Below are 21,161 nucleotides of genomic sequence, written 5' to 3'. Positions count from 1 at the left end.
AGCCTGTACGTCACTGAATCTAAACAAACCCCCGCTATAATTTGACTGCAAATGAAATGTCAGAACGAATTCCGTTTATCGAATCAAACGACACTATCACCCCGCCATAATAAAGACCGGACGTCTTTGAATTCACCATCCGGAAGAAAATAAAAAGATCCGAACCGAAACGTAAGAGGCGACGCACTAAACGTGCGTTTCAGTTCGCATCGATGTTCCAGAACCGAAAGATTGTTCGAAAAAAGTGGTAGATAGCCGAAAAAAGTGACAGGGGTGCAACACGAGGACTTCCCAGGAGGTCACCCATCCTAGTACTACTCTCGCCCAAGCACGCTTAACTTCGGAGTTCTGATGGGATCCAGTGCATTTGTGCTGGTATGATCGCACCCAGCATGCCTCTCCATTGTCAAAGTAATTAAGAGTTTCCACTCGCATTGTCGTACGAAGTCCGTTTAAATGAAAGTGCGAAAAAATCCTGCTAGATGACACCGGATGGACGATCCGAGCATGTCGGGAAGCCGGATGACCGCCAGGGCTGTCATCGCGCGATGGATCTTCCCGAGTACCCCCGAATCAATATAAGAATCGTCACGATCTGACGGGCGGATCAAAAGTTATCGTCGGAACGATATTTGTGCACCAAGGGTAGCTCACGGCCAGTAAACACCTTCCGACCGGATTCATGACTCGCATCCACTAGTACACTCATCCGCTATAGCCTGTACGTCACTGAATCTAAACAAACCCCCGCTATAATTTGACTGCAAATGAAATGTCAGAACGAATTCCGTTTATCGAATCAAACGACACTATCACCCCGCCATAATAAAGACCGGACGTCTTTGAATTCACCATCCGGAAGAAAATAAAAAGATCCGAACCGAAACGTAGGAGGCGACGCACTAAACGTGCGTTTCAGTTCGCATCGATGTTCCAGAACCGAAAGATTGTTCGAAAAAAGTGGTAGATAGCCGAAAAAAGTGACAGGGGTGCAACACGAGGACTTCCCAGGAGGTCACCCATCCTAGTACTACTCTCGCCCAAGCACGCTTAACTTCGGAGTTCTGATGGGATCCAGTGCATTTGTGCTGGTATGATCGCACCCAGCATGCCTCTCCATTGTCAAAGTAATTAAGAGTTTCCACTCGCATTGTCGTACGAAGTCCGTTTAAATGAAAGTGCGAAAAAATCCTGCTAGATGACACCGGATGGACGATCCGAGCATGTCGGGAAGCCGGATGACCGCCAAGGCTGTCATCGCGCGATGGATCTTCCCGAGTACCCCCGAATCAATATAAGAATCGTCACGATCTGACGGGCGGATCAAAAGTTATCGTCGGAACGATATTTGTGCACCAAGGGTAGCTCACGGCCAGTAAACACCTTCCGACCGGATTCATGACTCGCATCCACTAGTACACTCATCCGCTATAGCCTGTACGTCACTGAATCTAAACAAACCCCCGCTATAATTTGACCGCAAATGAAATGTCAGAACGAATTCCGTTTATCGAATCAAACGACACTATCACCCCGCCATAATAAAGACCGGACGTCTTTGAATTCACCATCCGGAAGAAAATAAAAAGATCCGAACCGAAACGTAGGAGGCGACGCACTAAACGTGCGTTTCAGTTCGCATCGATGTTCCAGAACCGAAAGATTGTTCGAAAAAAGTGGTAGATAGCCGAAAAAAGTGACAGGGGTGCAACACGAGGACTTCCCAGGAGGTCACCCATCCTAGTACTACTCTCGCCCAAGCACGCTTAACTTCGGAGTTCTGATGGGATCCAGTGCATTTGTGCTGGTATGATCGCACCCAGCATGCCTCTCCATTGTCAAAGTAATAAAGAGTTTCCACTCGCATTGTCGTACGAAGTCCGTTTAAATGAAAGTGCGAAAAAATCCTGCTAGATGACACCGGATGGACGATCCGAGCATGTCGGGAAGCCGGATGACCGCCAGGGCTGTCATCGCGCGATGGATCTTCCCGAGTACCCCCGAATCAATATAAGAATCGCCACGATCTGACGGGCGGATCAAAAGTTATCGTCGGAACGATATTTGTGCACCAAGGGTAGCTCACGGCCAGTAAACACCTTCCGACCGGATTCATGACTCGTATCCACTAGTACACTCATCCGCTATAGCCTGTACGTCACTGAATCTTAAAAACCCCCGCTATAATTTGACTGCAAATGAAATGTCAGAACGAATTCCGTTTATCGAATCAAACGACACTATCACCCCGCCATAATAAAGACCGGACGTCTTTGAATTCACCATCCGGAAGAAAATAAAAAGATCCGAACCGAAACGTAGGAGGCGACGCACTAAACGTGCGTTTCAGTTCGCATCGATGTTCCAGAACCGAAAGATTGTTCGAAAAAAGTGGTAGATAGCCGAAAAAAGTGACAGGGGTGCAACACGAGGACTTCCCAGGAGGTCACCCATCCTAGTACTACTCTCGCCCAAGCACGCTTAACTTCGGAGTTCTGATGGGATCCAGTGCATTTGTGCTGGTATGATCGCACCCAGCATGCCTCTCCATTGTCAAAGTAATAAAGAGTTTCCACTCGCATTGTCGTACGAAGTCCGTTTAAATGAAAGTGCGAAAAAATCCTGCTAGATGACACCGGATGGACGATCCGAGCATGTCGGGAAGCCGGATGACCGCCATGGCTGTCATCGCGCGATGGATCTTCCCGAGTACCCCCGAATCAATATAAGAATCGCCACGATCTGACGGGCGGATCAAAAGTTATCGTCGGAACGATATTTGTGCACCAAGGGTAGCTCACGGCCAGTAAACACCTTCCGACCGGATTCATGACTCGCATCCACTAGTACACTCATCCGCTATAGCCTGTACGTCACTGAATCTAAACAAACCCCCGCTATAATTTGACTGCAAATGAAATGTCAGAACGAATTCCGTTTATCGAATCAAACGACACTATCACCCCGCCATAATAAAGACCGGACGTCTTTGAATTCACCATCCGGAAGAAAATAAAAAGATCCGAACCGAAACGTAGGAGGCGACGCACTAAACGTGCGTTTCAGTTCGCATCGATGTTCCAGAACCGAAAGATTGTTCGAAAAAAGTGGTAGATAGCCGAAAAAAGTGACAGGGGTGCAACACGAGGACTTCCCAGGAGGTCACCCATCCTAGTACTACTCTCGCCCAAGCACGCTTAACTTCGGAGTTCTGATGGGATCCAGTGCATTTGTGCTGGTATGATCGCACCCAGCATGCCTCTCCATTGTCAAAGTAATTAAGAGTTTCCACTCGCATTGTCGTACGAAGTCCGTTTAAATGAAAGTGCGAAAAAATCCTGCTAGATGACACCGGATGGACGATCCGAGCATGTCGGGAAGCCGGATGACAGCCAGGGCTGTCATCGCGCGATGGATCTTCCCGAGTACCCCCGAATCAATATAAGAATCGCCACGATCTGACGGGCGGATCAAAAGTTATCGTCGGAACGATATTTGTGCACCAAGGGTAGCTCACGGCCAGTAAACACCTTCCGACCGGATTCATGACTCGCATCCACTAGTACACTCATCCGCTATAGCCTGTACGTCACTGAATCTAAACAAACCCCCGCTATAATTTGACCGCAAATGAAATGTCAGAACGAATTCCGTTTATCGAATCAAACGACACTATCACCCCGCCATAATAAAGACCGGACGTCTTTGAATTCACCATCCGGAAGAAAATAAAAAGATCCGAACCGAAACGTAGGAGGCGACGCACTAAACGTGCGTTTCAGTTCGCATCGATGTTCCAGAACCGAAAGATTGTTCGAAAAAAGTGGTAGATAGCCGAAAAAAGTGACAGGGGTGCAACACGAGGACTTCCCAGGAGGTCACCCATCCTAGTACTACTCTCGCCCAAGCACGCTTAACTTCGGAGTTCTGATGGGATCCAGTGCATTTGTGCTGGTATGATCGCACCCAGCATGCCTCTCCATTGTCAAAGTAATAAAGAGTTTCCACTCGCATTGTCGTACGAAGTCCGTTTAAATGAAAGTGCGAAAAAATCCTGCTAGATGACACCGGATGGACGATCCGAGCATGTCGGGAAGCCAGATGACCGCCAGGGCTGTCATCGCGCGATGGATCTTCCCGAGTACCCCCGAATCAATATAAGAATCGCCACGATCTGACGGGCGGATCAAAAGTTATCGTCGGAACGATATTTGTGCACCAAGGGTAGCTCACGGCCAGTAAACACCTTCCGACCGGATTCATGACTCGTATCCACTAGTACACTCATCCGCTATAGCCTGTACGTCACTGAATCTTAACAAACCCCCGCTATAATTTGACTGCAAATGAAATGTCAGAACGAATTCCGTTTATCGAATCAAACGACACTATCACCCCGACATAATAAAGACCGGACGTCTTTGAATTCACCATCCGGAAGAAAATAAAAAGATCCGAACCGAAACGTAGGAGGCGACGCACTAAACGTGCGTTTCAGTTCGCATCGATGTTCCAGAACCGAAAGATTGTTCGAAAAAAGTGGTAAATAGCCGAAAAAAGTGACAGGGGTGCAACACGAGGACTTCCCAGGAGGTCACCCATCCTAGTACTACTCTCGCCCAAGCACGCTTAACTTCGGAGTTCTGATGGGATCCAGTGCATTTGTGCTGGTATGATCGCACCCAGCATGCCTCTCCATTGTCAAAGTAATAAAGAGTTTCCACTCGCATTGTCGTACGAAGTCCGTTTAAATGAAAGTGCGAAAAAATCCTGCTAGATTGCACCGGATGGACGATCCGAGCATGTCGGGAAGCCGGATGACCGCCAGGGCTGTCATCGCGCGATGGATCTTCCCGAGTACCCCCGAATCAATATAAGAATCGCCACGATCTGACGGGCGAATCAAAAGTTATCGTCGGAACGATATTTGTGCACCAAGGGTAGCTCACGGCCAGTAAACACCTTCCGACCGGATTCATGACTCGCATCCACTAGTACACTCATCCGCTATAGCCTGTACGTCACTGAATCTAAACAAACCCCCGCTATAATTTGACTGCAAATGAAATGTCAGAACGAATTCCGTTTATCGAATCAAACGACACTATCACCCCGCCATAATAAAGACCGGACGTCTTTGAATTCACCATCCGGAAGAAAATAAAAAGATCCGAACCGAAACGTAGGAGGCGACGCACTAAACGTGCGTTTCAGTTCGCATCGATGTTCCAGAACCGAAAGATTGTTCGAAAAAAGTGGTAGATAGCCGAAAAAAGTGACAGGGGTGCAACACGAGGACTTCCCAGGAGGTCACCCATCCTAGTACTACTCTCGCCCAAGCACGCTTAACTTCGGAGTTCTGATGGGATCCAGTGCATTTGTGCTGGTATGATCGCACCCAGCATGCCTCTCCATTGTCAAAGTAATTAAGAGTTTCCACTCGCATTGTCGTACGAAGTCCGTTTAAATGAAAGTGCGAAAAAATCCTGCTAGATGACACCGGATGGACGATCCGAGCATGTCGGGAAGCCGGATGACCGCCAGGGCTGTCATCGCGCGATGGATCTTCCCGAGTACCCCCGAATCAATATAAGAATCGTCACGATCTGACGGGCGGATCAAAAGTTATCGTCGGAACGATATTTGTGCACCAAGGGTAGCTCACGGCCAGTAAACACCTTCCGACCGGATTCATGACTCGCATCCACTAGTACACTCATCCGCTATAGCCTGTACGTCACTGAATCTAAACAAACCCCCGCTATAATTTGACTGCAAATGAAATGTCAGAACGAATTCCGTTTATCGAATCAAACGACACTATCACCCCGCCATAATAAAGACCGGACGTCTTTGAATTCACCATCCGGAAGAAAATAAAAAGATCCGAACCGAAACGTAGGAGGCGACGCACTAAACGTGCGTTTCAGTTCGCATCGATGTTCCAGAACCGAAAGATTGTTCGAAAAAAGTGGTAGATAGCCGAAACAAGTGACAGGGGTGCAACACGAGGACTTCCCAGGAGGTCACCCATCCTAGTACTACTCTCGCCCAAGCACGCTTAACTTCGGAGTTCTGATGGGATCCAGTGCATTTGTGCTGGTATGATCGCACCCAGCATGCCTCTCCATTGTCAAAGTAATTAAGAGTTTCCACTCGCATTGTCGTACGAAGTCCGTTTAAATGAAAGTGCGAAAAAATCCTGCTAGATGACACCGGATGGACGATCCGAGCATTTCGGGAAGCCGGATGACCGCCAGGGCTGTCATCGCGCGATGGATCTTCCCGAGTACCCCCGAATCAATATAAGAATCGTCACGATCTGACGGGCGGATCAAAAGTTATCGTCGGAACGATATTTGTGCACCAAGGGTAGCTCACGGCCAGTAAACACCTTCCGACCGGATTCATGACTCGCATCCACTAGTACACTCATCCGCTATAGCCTGTACGTCACTGAATCTAAACAAACCCCCGCTATAATTTGACTGCAAATGAAATGTCAGAACGAATTCCGTTTATCGAATCAAACGACACTATCACCCCGCCATAATAAAGACCGGACGTCTTTGAATTCACCATCCGGAAGAAAATAAAAAGATCCGAACCGAAACGTAGGAGGCGACGCACTAAACGTGCGTTTCAGTTCGCATCGATGTTCCAGAACCGAAAGATTGTTCGAAAAAAGTGGTAGATAGCCGAAAAAAGTGACAGGGGTGCAACACGAGGACTTCCCAGGAGGTCACCCATCCTAGTACTACTCTCGCCCAAGCACGCTTAACTTCGGAGTTCTGATGGGATCCAGTGCATTTGTGCTGGTATGATCGCACCCAGCATGCCTCTCCATTGTCAAAGTAATTAAGAGTTTCCACTCGCATTGTCGTACGAAGTCCGTTTAAATGAAAGTGCGAAAAAATCCTGCTAGATGACACCGGATGGACGATCCGAGCATGTCGGGAAGCCGGATGACCGCCAAGGCTGTCATCGCGCGATGGATCTTCCCGAGTACCCCCGAATCAATATAAGAATCGTCACGATCTGACGGGCGGATCAAAAGTTATCGTCGGAACGATATTTGTGCACCAAGGGTAGCTCACGGCCAGTAAACACCTTCCGACCGGATTCATGACTCGCATCCACTAGTACACTCATCCGCTATAGCCTGTACGTCACTGAATCTAAACAAACCCCCGCTATAATTTGACTGCAAATGAAATGTCAGAACGAATTCCGTTTATCGAATCAAACGACACTATCACCCCGCCATAATAAAGACCGGACGTCTTTGAATTCACCATCCGGAAGAAAATAAAAAGATCCGAACCGAAACGTAGGAGGCGACGCACTAAACGTGCGTTTCAGTTCGCATCGATGTTCCAGAACCGAAAGATTGTTCGAAAAAAGTGGTAGATAGCCGAAACAAGTGACAGGGGTGCAACACGAGGACTTCCCAGGAGGTCACCCATCCTAGTACTACTCTCGCCCAAGCACGCTTAACTTCGGAGTTCTGATGGGATCCAGTGCATTTGTGCTGGTATGATCGCACCCAGCATGCCTCTCCATTGTCAAAGTAATTAAGAGTTTCCACTCGCATTGTCGTACGAAGTCCGTTTAAATGAAAGTGCGAAAAAATCCTGCTAGATGACACCGGATGGACGATCCGAGCATTTCGGGAAGCCGGATGACCGCCAGGGCTGTCATCGCGCGATGGATCTTCCCGAGTACCCCCGAATCAATATAAGAATCGTCACGATCTGACGGGCGGATCAAAAGTTATCGTCGGAACGATATTTGTGCACCAAGGGTAGCTCACGGCCAGTAAACACCTTCCGACCGGATTCATGACTCGCATCCACTAGTACACTCATCCGCTATAGCCTGTACGTCACTGAATCTAAACAAACCCCCGCTATAATTTGACCGCAAATGAAATGTCAGAACGAATTCCGTTTATCGAATCAAACGACACTATCACCCCGCCATAATAAAGACCGGACGTCTTTGAATTCACCATCCGGAAGAAAATAAAAAGATCCGAACCGAAACGTAGGAGGCGACGCACTAAACGTGCGTTTCAGTTCGCATCGATGTTCCAGAACCGAAAGATTGTTCGAAAAAAGTGGTAGATAGCCGAAAAAAGTGACAGGGGTGCAACACGAGGACTTCCCAGGAGGTCACCCATCCTAGTACTACTCTCGCCCAAGCACGCTTAACTTCGGAGTTCTGATGGGATCCAGTGCATTTGTGCTGGTATGATCGCACCCAGCATGCCTCTCCATTGTCAAAGTAATAAAGAGTTTCCACTCGCATTTTCGTACGAAGTCCGTTTAAATGAAAGTGCGAAAAAATCCTGCTAGATGACACCGGATGGACGATCCGAGCATGTCGGGAAGCCGGATGACCGCCAAGGCTGTCATCGCGCGATGGATCTTCCCGAGTACCCCCGAATCAATATAAGAATCGTCACGATCTGACGGGCGGATCAAAAGTTATCGTCGGAACGATATTTGTGCACCAAGGGTAGCTCACGGCCAGTAAACACCTTCCGACCGGATTCATGACTCGCATCCACTAGTACACTCATCCGCTATAGCCTGTACGTCACTGAATCTAAACAAACCCCCGCTATAATTTGACCGCAAATGAAATGTCAGAACGAATTCCGTTTATCGAATCAAACGACACTATCACCCCGCCATAATAAAGACCGGACGTCTTTGAATTCACCATCCGGAAGAAAATAAAAAGATCCGAACCGAAACGTAGGAGGCGACGCACTAAACGTGCGTTTCAGTTCGCATCGATGTTCCAGAACCGAAAGATTGTTCGAAAAAAGTGGTAGATAGCCGAAAAAAGTGACAGGGGTGCAACACGAGGACTTCCCAGGAGGTCACCCATCCTAGTACTACTCTCGCCCAAGCACGCTTAACTTCGGAGTTCTGATGGGATCCAGTGCATTTGTGCTGGTATGATCGCACCCAGCATGCCTCTCCATTGTCAAAGTAATAAAGAGTTTCCACTCGCATTGTCGTACGAAGTCCGTTTAAATGAAAGTGCGAAAAAATCCTGCTAGATGACACCGGATGGACGATCCGAGCATGTCGGGAAGCCGGATGACCGCCAGGGCTGTCATCGCGCGATGGATCTTCCCGAGTACCCCCGAATCAATATAAGAATCGCCACGATCTGACGGGCGGATCAAAAGTTATCGTCGGAACGATATTTGTGCACCAAGGGTAGCTCACGGCCAGTAAACACCTTCCGACCGGATTCATGACTCGCATCCACTAGTACACTCATCCGCTATAGCCTGTACGTCACTGAATCTAAACAAACCCCCGCTATAATTTGACCGCAAATGAAATGTCAGAACGAATTCCGTTTATCGAATCAAACGACACTATCACCCCGCCATAATAAAGACCGGACGTCTTTGAATTCACCATCCGGAAGAAAATAAAAAGATCCGAACCGAAACGTAGGAGGCGACGCACTAAACGTGCGTTTCAGTTCGCATCGATGTTCCAGAACCGAAAGATTGTTCGAAAAAAGTGGTAGATAGCCGAAAAAAGTGACAGGGGTGCAACACGAGGACTTCCCAGGAGGTCACCCATCCTAGTACTACTCTCGCCCAAGCACGCTTAACTTCGGAGTTCTGATGGGATCCAGTGCATTTGTGCTGGTATGATCGCACCCAGCATGCCTCTCCATTGTCAAAGTAATAAAGAGTTTCCACTCGCATTTTCGTACGAAGTCCGTTTAAATGAAAGTGCGAAAAAATCCTGCTAGATGACACCGGATGGACGATCCGAGCATGTCGGGAAGCCGGATGACCGCCAGGGCTGTCATCGCGCGATGGATCTTCCCGAGTACCCCCGAATCAATATAAGAATCGTCACGATCTGACGGGCGGATCAAAAGTTATCGTCGGAACGATATTTGTGCACCAAGGGTAGCTCACGGCCAGTAAACACCTTCCGACCGGATTCATGACTCGCATCCACTAGTACACTCATCCGCTATAGCCTGTACGTCACTGAATCTAAACAAACCCCCGCTATAATTTGACCGCAAATGAAATGTCAGAACGAATTCCGTTTATCGAATCAAACGACACTATCACCCCGCCATAATAAAGACCGGACGTCTTTGAATTCACCATCCGGAAGAAAATAAAAAGATCCGAACCGAAACGTAGGAGGCGACGCACTAAACGTGCGTTTCAGTTCGCATCGATGTTCCAGAACCGAAAGATTGTTCGAAAAAAGTGGTAGATAGCCGAAAAAAGTGACAGGGGTGCAACACGAGGACTTCCCAGGAGGTCACCCATCCTAGTACTACTCTCGCCCAAGCACGCTTAACTTCGGAGTTCTGATGGGATCCAGTGCATTTGTGCTGGTATGATCGCACCCAGCATGCCTCTCCATTGTCAAAGTAATAAAGAGTTTCCACTCGCATTGTCGTACGAAGTCCGTTTAAATGAAAGTGCGAAAAAATCCTGCTAGATGACACCGGATGGACGATCCGAGCATGTCGGGAAGCCGGATGACCGCCAGGGCTGTCATCGCGCGATGGATCTTCCCGAGTACCCCCGAATCAATATAAGAATCGCCACGATCTGACGGGCGGATCAAAAGTTATCGTCGGAACGATATTTGTGCACCAAGGGTAGCTCACGGCCAGTAAACACCTTCCGACCGGATTCATGACTCGCATCCACTAGTACACTCATCCGCTATAGCCTGTACGTCACTGAATCTAAACAAACCCCCGCTATAATTTGACCGCAAATGAAATGTCAGAACGAATTCCGTTTATCGAATCAAACGACACTATCACCCCGCCATAATAAAGACCGGACGTCTTTGAATTCACCATCCGGAAGAAAATAAAAAGATCCGAACCGAAACGTAGGAGGCGACGCACTAAACGTGCGTTTCAGTTCGCATCGATGTTCCAGAACCGAAAGATTGTTCGAAAAAAGTGGTAGATAGCCGAAAAAAGTGACAGGGGTGCAACACGAGGACTTCCCAGGAGGTCACCCATCCTAGTACTACTCTCGCCCAAGCACGCTTAACTTCGGAGTTCTGATGGGATCCAGTGCATTTGTGCTGGTATGATCGCACCCAGCATGCCTCTCCATTGTCAAAGTAATAAAGAGTTTCCACTCGCATTTTCGTACGAAGTCCGTTTAAATGAAAGTGCGAAAAAATCCTGCTAGATGACACCGGATGGACGATCCGAGCATGTCGGGAAGCCGGATGACCGCCAGGGCTGTCATCGCGCGATGGATCTTCCCGAGTACCCCCGAATCAATATAAGAATCGCCACGATCTGACGGGCGGATCAAAAGTTATCGTCGGAACGATATTTGTGCACCAAGGGTAGCTCACGGCCAGTAAACACCTTCCGACCGGATTCATGACTCGCATCCACTAGTACACTCATCCGCTATAGCCTGTACGTCACTGAATCTAAACAAACCCCCGCTATAATTTGACTGCAAATGAAATGTCAGAACGAATTCCGTTTATCGAATCAAACGACACTATCACCCCGCCATAATAAAGACCGGACGTCTTTGAATTCACCATCCGGAAGAAAATAAAAAGATCCGAACCGAAACGTAGGAGGCGACGCACTAAACGTGCGTTTCAGTTCGCATCGATGTTCCAGAACCGAAAGATTGTTCGAAAAAAGTGGTAGATAGCCGAAAAAAGTGACAGGGGTGCAACACGAGGACTTCCCAGGAGGTCACCCATCCTAGTACTACTCTCGCCCAAGCACGCTTAACTTCGGAGTTCTGATGGGATCCAGTGCATTTGTGCTGGTATGATCGCACCCAGCATGCCTCTCCATTGTCAAAGTAATTAAGAGTTTCCACTCGCATTGTCGTACGAAGTCCGTTTAAATGAAAGTGCGAAAAAATCCTGCTAGATGACACCGGATGGACGATCCGAGCATGTCGGGAAGCCGGATGACCGCCAGGGCTGTCATCGCGCGATGGATCTTCCCGAGTACCCCCGAATCAATATAAGAATCGCCACGATCTGACGGGCGGATCAAAAGTTATCGTCGGAACGATATTTGTGCACCAAGGGTAGCTCACGGCCAGTAAACACCTTCCGACCGGATTCATGACTCGCATCCACTAGTACACTCATCCGCTATAGCCTGTACGTCACTGAATCTAAACAAACCCCCGCTATAATTTGACCGCAAATGAAATGTCAGAACGAATTCCGTTTATCGAATCAAACGACACTATCACCCCGCCATAATAAAGACCGGACGTCTTTGAATTCACCATCCGGAAGAAAATAAAAAGATCCGAACCGAAACGTAGGAGGCGACGCACTAAACGTGCGTTTCAGTTCGCATCGATGTTCCAGAACCGAAAGATTGTTCGAAAAAAGTGGTAGATAGCCGAAAAAAGTGACAGGGGTGCAACACGAGGACTTCCCAGGAGGTCACCCATCCTAGTACTACTCTCGCCCAAGCACGCTTAACTTCGGAGTTCTGATGGGATCCAGTGCATTTGTGCTGGTATGATCGCACCCAGCATGCCTCTCCATTGTCAAAGTAATAAAGAGTTTCCACTCGCATTGTCGTACGAAGTCCGTTTAAATGAAAGTGCGAAAAAATCCTGCTAGATGACACCGGATGGACGATCCGAGCATGTCGGGAAGCCAGATGACCGCCAAGGCTGTCATCGCGCGATAGATCTTCCCGAGTACCCCCGAATCAATATAAGAATCGCCACGATCTGACGGGCGGATCAAAAGTTATCGTCGGAACGATATTTGTGCACCAAGGGTAGCTCACGGCCAGTAAACACCTTCCGACCGGATTCATGACTCGCATCCACTAGTACACTCATCCGCTATAGCCTGTACGTCACTGAATCTAAACAAACCCCCGCTATAATTTGACTGCAAATGAAATGTCAGAACGAATTCCGTTTATCGAATCAAACGACACTATCACCCCGCCATAATAAAGACCGGACGTCTTTGAATTCACCATCCGGAAGAAAATAAAAAGATCCGAACCGAAACGTAGAAGGCGACGCACTAAACGTGCGTTTCAGTTCGCATCGATGTTCCAGAACCGAAAGATTGTTCGAAAAAAGTGGTAGATAGCCGAAAAAAGTGACAGGGGTGCAACACGAGGACTTCCCAGGAGGTCACCCATCCTAGTACTACTCTCGCCCAAGCACGCTTAACTTCGGAGTTCTGATGGGATCCAGTGCATTTGTGCTGGTATGATCGCACCCAGCATGCCTCTCCATTGTCAAAGTAATTAAGAGTTTCCACTCGCATTGTCGTACGAAGTCCGTTTAAATGAAAGTGCGAAAAAATCCTGCTAGATGACACCGGATGGACGATCCGAGCATGTCGGGAAGCCGGATGACCGCCAGGGCTGTCATCGCGCGATGGATCTTCCCGAGTACCCCCGAATCAATATAAGAATCGTCACGATCTGACGGGCGGATCAAAAGTTATCGTCGGAACGATATTTGTGCACCAAGGGTAGCTCACGGCCAGTAAACACCTTCCGACCGGATTCATGACTCGCATCCACTAGTACACTCATCCGCTATAGCCTGTACGTCACTGAATCTAAACAAACCCCCGCTATAATTTGACTGCAAATGAAATGTCAGAACGAATTCCGTTTATCGAATCAAACGACACTATCACCCCGCCATAATAAAGACCGGACGTCTTTGAATTCACCATCCGGAAGAAAATAAAAAGATCCGAACCGAAACGTAGGAGGCGACGCACTAAACGTGCGTTTCAGTTCGCATCGATGTTCCAGAACCGAAAGATTGTTCGAAAAAAGTGGTAGATAGCCGAAAAAAGTGACAGGGGTGCAACACGAGGACTTCCCAGGAGGTCACCCATCCTAGTACTACTCTCGCCCAAGCACGCTTAACTTCGGAGTTCTGATGGGATCCAGTGCATTTGTGCTGGTATGATCGCACCCAGCATGCCTCTCCATTGTCAAAGTAATTAAGAGTTTCCACTCGCATTGTCGTACGAAGTCCGTTTAAATGAAAGTGCGAAAAAATCCTGCTAGATGACACCGGATGGACGATCCGAGCATGTCGGGAAGCCGGATGACCGCCAGGGCTGTCATCGCGCGATGGATCTTCCCGAGTACCCCCGAATCAATATAAGAATCGTCACGATCTGACGGGCGGATCAAAAGTTATCGTCGGAACGATATTTGTGCACCAAGGGTAGCTCACGGCCAGTAAACACCTTCCGACCGGATTCATGACTCGCATCCACTAGTACACTCATCCGCTATAGCCTGTACGTCACTGAATCTAAACAAACCCCCGCTATAATTTGACTGCAAATGAAATGTCAGAACGAATTCCGTTTATCGAATCAAACGACACTATCACCCCGCCATAATAAAGACCGGACGTCTTTGAATTCACCATCCGGAAGAAAATAAAAAGATCCGAACCGAAACGTAGGAGGCGACGCACTAAACGTGCGTTTCAGTTCGCATCGATGTTCCAGAACCGAAAGATTGTTCGAAAAAAGTGGTAGATAGCCGAAAAAAGTGACAGGGGTGCAACACGAGGACTTCCCAGGAGGTCACCCATCCTAGTACTACTCTCGCCCAAGCACGCTTAACTTCGGAGTTCTGATGGGATCCAGTGCATTTGTGCTGGTATGATCGCACCCAGCATGCCTCTCCATTGTCAAAGTAATAAAGAGTTTCCACTCGCATTGTCGTACGAAGTCCGTTTAAATGAAAGTGCGAAAAAATCCTGCTAGATGGCACCGGATGGACGATCCGAGCATGTCGGGAAGCCGGATGACCGCCAGGGCTGTCATCGCGCGATGGATCTTCCCGAGTACCCCCGAATCAATATAAGAATCGCCACGATCTGACGGGCGGATCAAAAGTTATCGTCGGAACGATATTTGTGCACCAAGGGTAGCTCACGGCCAGTAAACACCTTCCGACCGGATTCATGACTCGCATCCACTAGTACACTCATCCGCTATAGCCTGTACGTCACTGAATCTAAACAAACCCCCGCTATAATTTGACTGCAAATGAAATGTCAGAACGAATTCCGTTTATCGAATCAAACGACACTATCACCCCGCCATAATAAAGACCGGACGTCTTTGAATTCACCATCCGGAAGAAAATAAAAAGATCCGAACCGAAACGTAGGAGGCGACGCACTAAACGTGCGTTTCAGTTCGCATCGATGTTCCAGAACCGAAAGATTGTTCGAAAAAAGTGGTAGATAGCCGAAAAAAGTGACAGGGGTGCAACACGAGGACTTCCCAGGAGGTCACCCATCTGTAGACACCCCATTTTGACAAGGCCCTAAAATCCCCAAAATTGAATATCCAATAGAATTCCCGAATTTCGAGTCCCCCAGATGTCCCAAAATTAATCTCGGAATCCCTGAGGGGCTGGCCTCAAAATGAGAGAAGGCTCATGTTCTGGGCATCTGGTTGTGCACATCTGTGGGTACAAATCCCCCAAGAGGTTGTTTATATTCCCAAGGCTGCCCCTGCAAAATTGCAGGGCAATCGGGCAAAAAATGTAACATAGGACAAGCGGAGTGTGTGCAATAATCCAGGCTGGGTGGTGTTAGGGAGAATTATCAAATCTGGGGTGTGCAAATATCACCCTAAAAGTCAAAATATTCTCATGGGGGTTTGTTACCTTAGAAGGGTGTATTTGTCATTCCCAGGTAACTTATACTTTAAGCAACCTCTAGTGACCCTTGGATCAAATCGGAGGGCTAGGATTATGCAAAGAGAAGAGAATCTTTCTTTTTTATTTCACCCTTCTTCTTACCTGACCCCCCCTTGTAGGTTAAAATGCCAATCAAGAATACACTAAAAGGGGTGGCCTGGGAAGAAAGAGGGCATAATATATTACTTCCCTTTTGCTACATAACCCACCGAATAAGGGTTTCAAAGGGAGGGGGCCCATCTACCATCTACACAAGGAAAAGAGGGGAGAGGTGGAGAAGGGTCAAAACCCATCTCCATCATTGTCCCCCCCCTTTCCTCTTTTTTTTCATCCCCCACCTCCCATTTCAAAAGAAAAGAAAAAAGAAAAAGAAAAAGGGGAGGCCCATTTTCCCATCTACACGAGGAAAAAAGGGAGAGGTGGAGAAGGGTCAAAACCCATCTCCATCATTGTCTCCCCTCTCCCCTATTTCTTCGTCTCCCACCTCACTTCAAAAAAAAAAAAAAAAGAAAAGAAAAGGGGAGATCTGGAGAGAGAGAGAGAGAGGCAGAGAGAGAGAGAGGGGTTCTTAATCTCCTTCACCGGCGATCTTGCCGGAGATCTAACCGTCACCCTGCACCTACCTTCACATCTTCACCATTAGATCCATCTTTTTTTTACAGATCTTTGAGATCATCTCCCAAAACCATTTCCTCCACCATCATTCTCCCCTATTTTCTCCACCATCATCCCCATCTCCTCCACCCCACCTCCAGCGGGCCCCACCTCCAGCGGGCCCCACACAAGCACGACTCTGTCAACACCTTCCTGGATCTCTTGTGGTGTAAGTTCATTTTTTTTATTTTTTAATTATTCATTCTTTGCACTACACGGGTCCCACAGCGGATCCCACATCAGTAAGTCCCACAGCGGGTCCCACATCCGCGGGTCCCACAGCGGGTCCCACATCCGCGGGTCCCACAGCGGGTCCCACAGCGGGTCCCACAACGGGTCCCACAGCGGGTCCCACGTCCGCGGGTCCCACATCAGTGGGTCCCACAACGGGTCCCACAGCGGGTCCCACAGCGGGTCCCAAAGCGGGTCCCACAGAGGGTCCCACATCCGCGGGTCCCACATCAGCGGGTCCCACATCAGTGGTCCCACAACGGGTCCCACAGCGGGTCCCAGCGGGTCCCGCAGTGGGTCCCACATCGGCGGGTCCCACAGCAGGTCACACATCAGCGGGTCCCACAACAGCGGGTCCCACATCAGCGGGTCCTACTATGAATAGTAGTTTTGAATAGTACTTATAAATAGTAATTATGAATAGTAGTTTTGAATAGTACTTATAAATAGTAATTATGAATAGTAGTTTTGAATAGTACCTATAAATAGTAATTATGAATAGTATTTTTGAATAGTAATCTTGTATAGTAATTATAAATAGTAATTATAACAGTCTTCAGCACAGGAGTCAGTCCTAGAGTCAGTCCAGGAATTTTTTCCTGTCATCATAGGGGTTAGGATTCCGTCCATCCTCTCATCAAATCGTGATCTTTACCCGCTCCTGCAAGGTATAGGATGCTGTCCAACCCTTGCCGAGTTATTTTCCTGTTCGTTCCCTCGCAAAGCATAGGATGCTGTCCAACCTTTGCGGGATTCCAGAAGTCTCCCTACCCTTATGATGATAGGATTTTATTCTCTGGTGTCAAAAAACAACAAAAACATTTCAAAAATACTTGAAAACAACAAAAACATTCCAAAAACACTTGAAAACAACAAAAACATTCCAAAAACACTTGAAAATTCAAAAACATCTCAAAAACAATTCAAAATCCAAAAACATTTTAAAAATCAAAAATCTCAAAAAATCTTGAGTCATTTGCAGAGTAGTTAGGGATTCAGTCCGAACTACGGATGGCTTGATCCCTAGCTGAGGGGTACGTAGGCAGCTCAGGCGTGCTGCTGGCACCCTGAGTTCAGTCACCATTTTTAGACACCATTTTTACACCCTTTCACCATTTTCAGTCACCATTTTTGTAAATATTTCTCACAACTTTCACCATTTTTCATAACTTCAAAACCTCCCAAAAATACAAAAAACTTCAAAACCTTTTCAAAAAAGATCTTCCCCTAGAGTTAGGAGTCTGTCCTAGATATTTAGGGTGTTTTAGAGTTAGGAGTCGGTCCTGATTTGTATTGATATGGTGTGTCCTGTCGTGTGAGTGTCCCTAGAGTTAGGAGGCCTCAAGTCGATCGGTTAGACATTTAGTCGAACCGATGGCTAGACTATGAAGCATATAGTCAACCCATGGTTTTCCTTAGAATGCACAGCCTAGATACACATAGGATATAGGGCTCACCTGCATTAGCTTAAGGCTAATCAACTTGCATTAGTTAGGGCATATAGAGTCCTAAAAATTACAATCCACTTGAATTTAAGCAATCGCACAAAAAGCTTTAAACATCAGTCGAGTCTAGTGGATCGAGTCTAGGATAGCGGTCCTAGAGTTTTAGGCATCGTAGTTTAGAATAGGGCACCGAACTACGTTGGCTCTGATTCTTCCCGAGGCCGGGATACGTAGTGCAGCTAGGATGGATGGCCATTCTGGTCCGAGTCAAGTATTGCATTAGAGTCTAGGGTTTGTCGTGTCGGGTCGTGTGTCGAGTCGTGTTGTGTTGTGTGTTTTGCTGTGTTTTCTTATTTTTATGTACAGATCTTATACCTTTAGCTGTAACATGCATGTGCTTGTCCACCAGAACTTAGACACCAATTAGGCATGGCACTCATAACCTAGCTATTCTTAGGCGACATATCTTTCATTTCTTTTGTGTGTGCTTCTTATTCATCTCCGAGACATGCATGATTAGCTAGACGTTATCTCGGAGATATTCGTTCCCATTTCGCATGATTTTCGCCCAAAACTCTTCAAAATTAATAATAAATGGCATAAGAGACCAGGTGCTAGCACTTGGGCGAATTGGGGGCGCCTAATCCCTTCCCCATTCGTCATCAGGCACGAACCCTATTTTATATCTCTGGTTATCCGTTGCAACAGAGCACAGCATGGGATCCAGGGCCCACTTCCTTGGATGGCGACTCTTCTTTGTTTAAGGTACGCCTCGAATCTGGGCTAGTCCCCGAATCGAGAGGTATCTCACTTTACATCGCCGCTCATGCTGTGAGGGGCACTCTTTCGAGAGTTCCTTGGTGGGGCTCTCCTTCACGTGGACGATCTAGAGAGACTCGCGCGGGGGCCCGTCCCCTACGCCCGTCCCGGATCGGGGTCCACAGGCTGGCGACTCTGCTGGGGATTTCTTGAAACATTGCCTAACTCTGTAAAAATGCCATTGTTACTAATTCTGAGGAAATTTGGGCCAAAATCGAGTTAAATGGGAACTTTATCGTTAGAAATCCAGGGGCACCAAGTAGGCGCGTAAATAAAACAAGGGATTCACACATCGCACATCATACATTGTCATATTCTTTATTTCTTTCATCATTTTCATTATTGGCCTCAGGGAATAGATATGACGCGTACCAGATGGGAACCGTTGTATCTATTTCCGAGCTATGCGCCGGAGCTGCAGCCGTAGACACTGGGTGTGCTGGTGTTCTACAGCAGCCGATGAGCAATGAACATACTTTGTATAATGCTGGGTGTGCTGGCGTTATACATCAAGGGTATGGTCATAAGCATAGTACCCTGCAGAAATGCCCGGGCCCTACTTTTATTTCATTATATTATGTATATATATTAGTTTCTCCCTTTAGAACCAAAATTAGGGAACCCTTGCTAGGACACTATATATATGTACTCATATAGGACGAACATGTGCGACTAGCATATGTAAGCCTAGGATAGAAGTCAGCCTACCCATGTAGTGTAGAAGGGTAAGTCACACCGTGGTTACCCGCCGCGTTATCTAGTACACTCACAGACACTTCTGGGTCAAGATTTTCTTGGCTGCGCTAGATTAGACTAGGGTTGGTGCCCCTGGTTAGGATGTATATATATGTATATATTTATTATTAGATTAGGGCTTGCTTCTTAGTTAGGTTTCCTTCTAATCTAATCAATTTTTCCCCATCTATCCATTCTGTGGATTATCATCAGATTCTTGGCTCTTTTAGTCATGATCTGTTTTCCGTAAGCCTGATCATTTGATCGATCCTGATCAGATCACTCCGCATGTCGATTATGAGTCTATCTTGCCATCATCATTACCGGAGTGTGTGTTTTTGCTGAGAGCCCTGCTTTATCTTGACCATGACGGCATACTCTTCATGTTTAGTTGCTGAGACCCTCCTAGTATAGCCGTCATGCTGCCGATTTTCTTCCAAATACCTTGAGTGTGGTCATCATCCTTTTAGGCTTGTTGACAAACCATGTACTTGTCGTACCACATCTTCATGTACAACCATTAAGCTGTCGGATTTTACCCAACGGAAGGATGTATTGGTGCTACCTTTTGTCTCAACTTGCGCATTGCATTGCCATGTGATTAATTCTCATTGAGCTTAGTGTTTGTGGTGTCCATGAAAGGAGTCTTAGTCACTCGTCTCCCATCAACCCCAAAAGAGCTTTCATTTCTAAACTCGCTTGGTCTAGCCAGTCTGCTGTACCTTTTTCCTCTCACATTGCCCAGATGGCCGAGTACACTGAAAATCTCATCTTGACAGAAATGAGAGAGATGGTGATGACATCCATGACCTGATAGACAGGGATCCCCTCATTCTTCTTGAACTCAAATGCTTCTGAGAACCCTGCACATAACCGTGTTGCACCTCCTACACCCACCATGGGAACCACTCTACCCTTTCAACCCTTCATAGATCTCACCACCTTTACCTGTACCACTTCTGGCCTGAAAAATGATTGGGAAGGGAAAAGAAAAATGTCAGAGCTTGAACTTCTTGAAAATATCATACCAAAGAAAGCCTTGCCATTGTCAGGTGCTAAAGAACAATTTGAGCTGGGTCAACAGAAACCGAAGAGGCCCTCCCTTCTGAGATTCTAACTCTAGGATTACTCTTTCCGATCATTATCGCCATTAATGAAGGCACGTTGTCCTTGAACTTTCAGCGCCAATCCGTTGCCTCCGATAAAGTGTCTCATCTTTGAAATTTGTTTTGAAGTGTGTATACCAACCCTCCTGTCAAAGTTGGTAAGTCTAACCATGTCAGTATCAATTCTAAGTATGTTGTGTTTACCGGTCTCTCTCATTGTGAGCCAATGTCCAATCTTTTGCTGAATTTGATGGAGAGCCTATCGTGGCGCATCAAAAATCATTGTATGTACTTCAAACATTCAATGAAAAGAACATTTGATTCCAGTGTCGTCAATATTCTTGTATATGTTCACTCTTGGATCTAATGTTAATAAACAAATTAAGACACCCTCCTCGAATGAGGATGCCGATGAAATTCTCCT

General features: G+C 47.2%; 21 non-coding genes across 21 annotated transcripts; all 21 read right to left on the bottom strand.

Moving 5' to 3' along the window:
- Positions 1–270: 270 nt before the first annotated feature.
- Positions 271–389, bottom strand: LOC143875260 (5S ribosomal RNA). Its single transcript, XR_013249918.1, has one exon. It is a non-coding gene; the product is annotated as a 5S ribosomal RNA (ribosomal RNA).
- Positions 390–986: 597 nt separating this feature from the next.
- LOC143875249 (5S ribosomal RNA) lies at positions 987–1,105 on the bottom strand. The gene has a single exon (XR_013249906.1). It is a non-coding gene; the product is annotated as a 5S ribosomal RNA (ribosomal RNA).
- Positions 1,106–1,702: 597 nt separating this feature from the next.
- Positions 1,703–1,821, bottom strand: LOC143875237 (5S ribosomal RNA). Its single transcript, XR_013249893.1, has one exon. It is a non-coding gene; the product is annotated as a 5S ribosomal RNA (ribosomal RNA).
- A 596-nt stretch (positions 1,822–2,417) lies between these two features.
- On the bottom strand, positions 2,418–2,536 carry LOC143875225 (5S ribosomal RNA). The gene has a single exon (XR_013249882.1). It is a non-coding gene; the product is annotated as a 5S ribosomal RNA (ribosomal RNA).
- A 597-nt stretch (positions 2,537–3,133) lies between these two features.
- LOC143875213 (5S ribosomal RNA) lies at positions 3,134–3,252 on the bottom strand. Its single transcript, XR_013249870.1, has one exon. It is a non-coding gene; the product is annotated as a 5S ribosomal RNA (ribosomal RNA).
- A 597-nt stretch (positions 3,253–3,849) lies between these two features.
- Positions 3,850–3,968, bottom strand: LOC143875201 (5S ribosomal RNA). Its single transcript, XR_013249859.1, has one exon. It is a non-coding gene; the product is annotated as a 5S ribosomal RNA (ribosomal RNA).
- Positions 3,969–4,565: 597 nt separating this feature from the next.
- On the bottom strand, positions 4,566–4,684 carry LOC143875190 (5S ribosomal RNA). The gene has a single exon (XR_013249848.1). It is a non-coding gene; the product is annotated as a 5S ribosomal RNA (ribosomal RNA).
- A 597-nt stretch (positions 4,685–5,281) lies between these two features.
- Positions 5,282–5,400, bottom strand: LOC143875179 (5S ribosomal RNA). Its single transcript, XR_013249837.1, has one exon. It is a non-coding gene; the product is annotated as a 5S ribosomal RNA (ribosomal RNA).
- Positions 5,401–5,997: 597 nt separating this feature from the next.
- LOC143875167 (5S ribosomal RNA) lies at positions 5,998–6,116 on the bottom strand. The gene has a single exon (XR_013249826.1). It is a non-coding gene; the product is annotated as a 5S ribosomal RNA (ribosomal RNA).
- A 597-nt stretch (positions 6,117–6,713) lies between these two features.
- On the bottom strand, positions 6,714–6,832 carry LOC143875155 (5S ribosomal RNA). Its single transcript, XR_013249815.1, has one exon. It is a non-coding gene; the product is annotated as a 5S ribosomal RNA (ribosomal RNA).
- Positions 6,833–7,429: 597 nt separating this feature from the next.
- Positions 7,430–7,548, bottom strand: LOC143875143 (5S ribosomal RNA). The gene has a single exon (XR_013249804.1). It is a non-coding gene; the product is annotated as a 5S ribosomal RNA (ribosomal RNA).
- Positions 7,549–8,145: 597 nt separating this feature from the next.
- LOC143875132 (5S ribosomal RNA) lies at positions 8,146–8,264 on the bottom strand. The gene has a single exon (XR_013249793.1). It is a non-coding gene; the product is annotated as a 5S ribosomal RNA (ribosomal RNA).
- A 597-nt stretch (positions 8,265–8,861) lies between these two features.
- On the bottom strand, positions 8,862–8,980 carry LOC143875119 (5S ribosomal RNA). Its single transcript, XR_013249781.1, has one exon. It is a non-coding gene; the product is annotated as a 5S ribosomal RNA (ribosomal RNA).
- Positions 8,981–9,577: 597 nt separating this feature from the next.
- LOC143875108 (5S ribosomal RNA) lies at positions 9,578–9,696 on the bottom strand. The gene has a single exon (XR_013249770.1). It is a non-coding gene; the product is annotated as a 5S ribosomal RNA (ribosomal RNA).
- A 597-nt stretch (positions 9,697–10,293) lies between these two features.
- On the bottom strand, positions 10,294–10,412 carry LOC143875097 (5S ribosomal RNA). Its single transcript, XR_013249759.1, has one exon. It is a non-coding gene; the product is annotated as a 5S ribosomal RNA (ribosomal RNA).
- Positions 10,413–11,009: 597 nt separating this feature from the next.
- On the bottom strand, positions 11,010–11,128 carry LOC143875085 (5S ribosomal RNA). The gene has a single exon (XR_013249748.1). It is a non-coding gene; the product is annotated as a 5S ribosomal RNA (ribosomal RNA).
- Positions 11,129–11,725: 597 nt separating this feature from the next.
- On the bottom strand, positions 11,726–11,844 carry LOC143875073 (5S ribosomal RNA). The gene has a single exon (XR_013249737.1). It is a non-coding gene; the product is annotated as a 5S ribosomal RNA (ribosomal RNA).
- A 597-nt stretch (positions 11,845–12,441) lies between these two features.
- Positions 12,442–12,560, bottom strand: LOC143875062 (5S ribosomal RNA). The gene has a single exon (XR_013249726.1). It is a non-coding gene; the product is annotated as a 5S ribosomal RNA (ribosomal RNA).
- Positions 12,561–13,157: 597 nt separating this feature from the next.
- On the bottom strand, positions 13,158–13,276 carry LOC143875049 (5S ribosomal RNA). The gene has a single exon (XR_013249715.1). It is a non-coding gene; the product is annotated as a 5S ribosomal RNA (ribosomal RNA).
- A 597-nt stretch (positions 13,277–13,873) lies between these two features.
- LOC143875038 (5S ribosomal RNA) lies at positions 13,874–13,992 on the bottom strand. The gene has a single exon (XR_013249704.1). It is a non-coding gene; the product is annotated as a 5S ribosomal RNA (ribosomal RNA).
- Positions 13,993–14,589: 597 nt separating this feature from the next.
- Positions 14,590–14,708, bottom strand: LOC143875026 (5S ribosomal RNA). Its single transcript, XR_013249693.1, has one exon. It is a non-coding gene; the product is annotated as a 5S ribosomal RNA (ribosomal RNA).
- Positions 14,709–21,161: the final 6,453 nt, after the last annotated feature.

The sequence above is a fragment of the Tasmannia lanceolata genome, unplaced genomic scaffold, assembly GCF_043159265.1.
Source record: "Tasmannia lanceolata isolate RefF3 unplaced genomic scaffold, GAP_Taslan_0.1 ptg000003l, whole genome shotgun sequence".
NCBI classification, from domain to species: Eukaryota; Viridiplantae; Streptophyta; class Magnoliopsida; order Canellales; family Winteraceae; genus Tasmannia; species Tasmannia lanceolata.
This window is presented reverse-complemented; position numbering and strand designations above follow the sequence as displayed.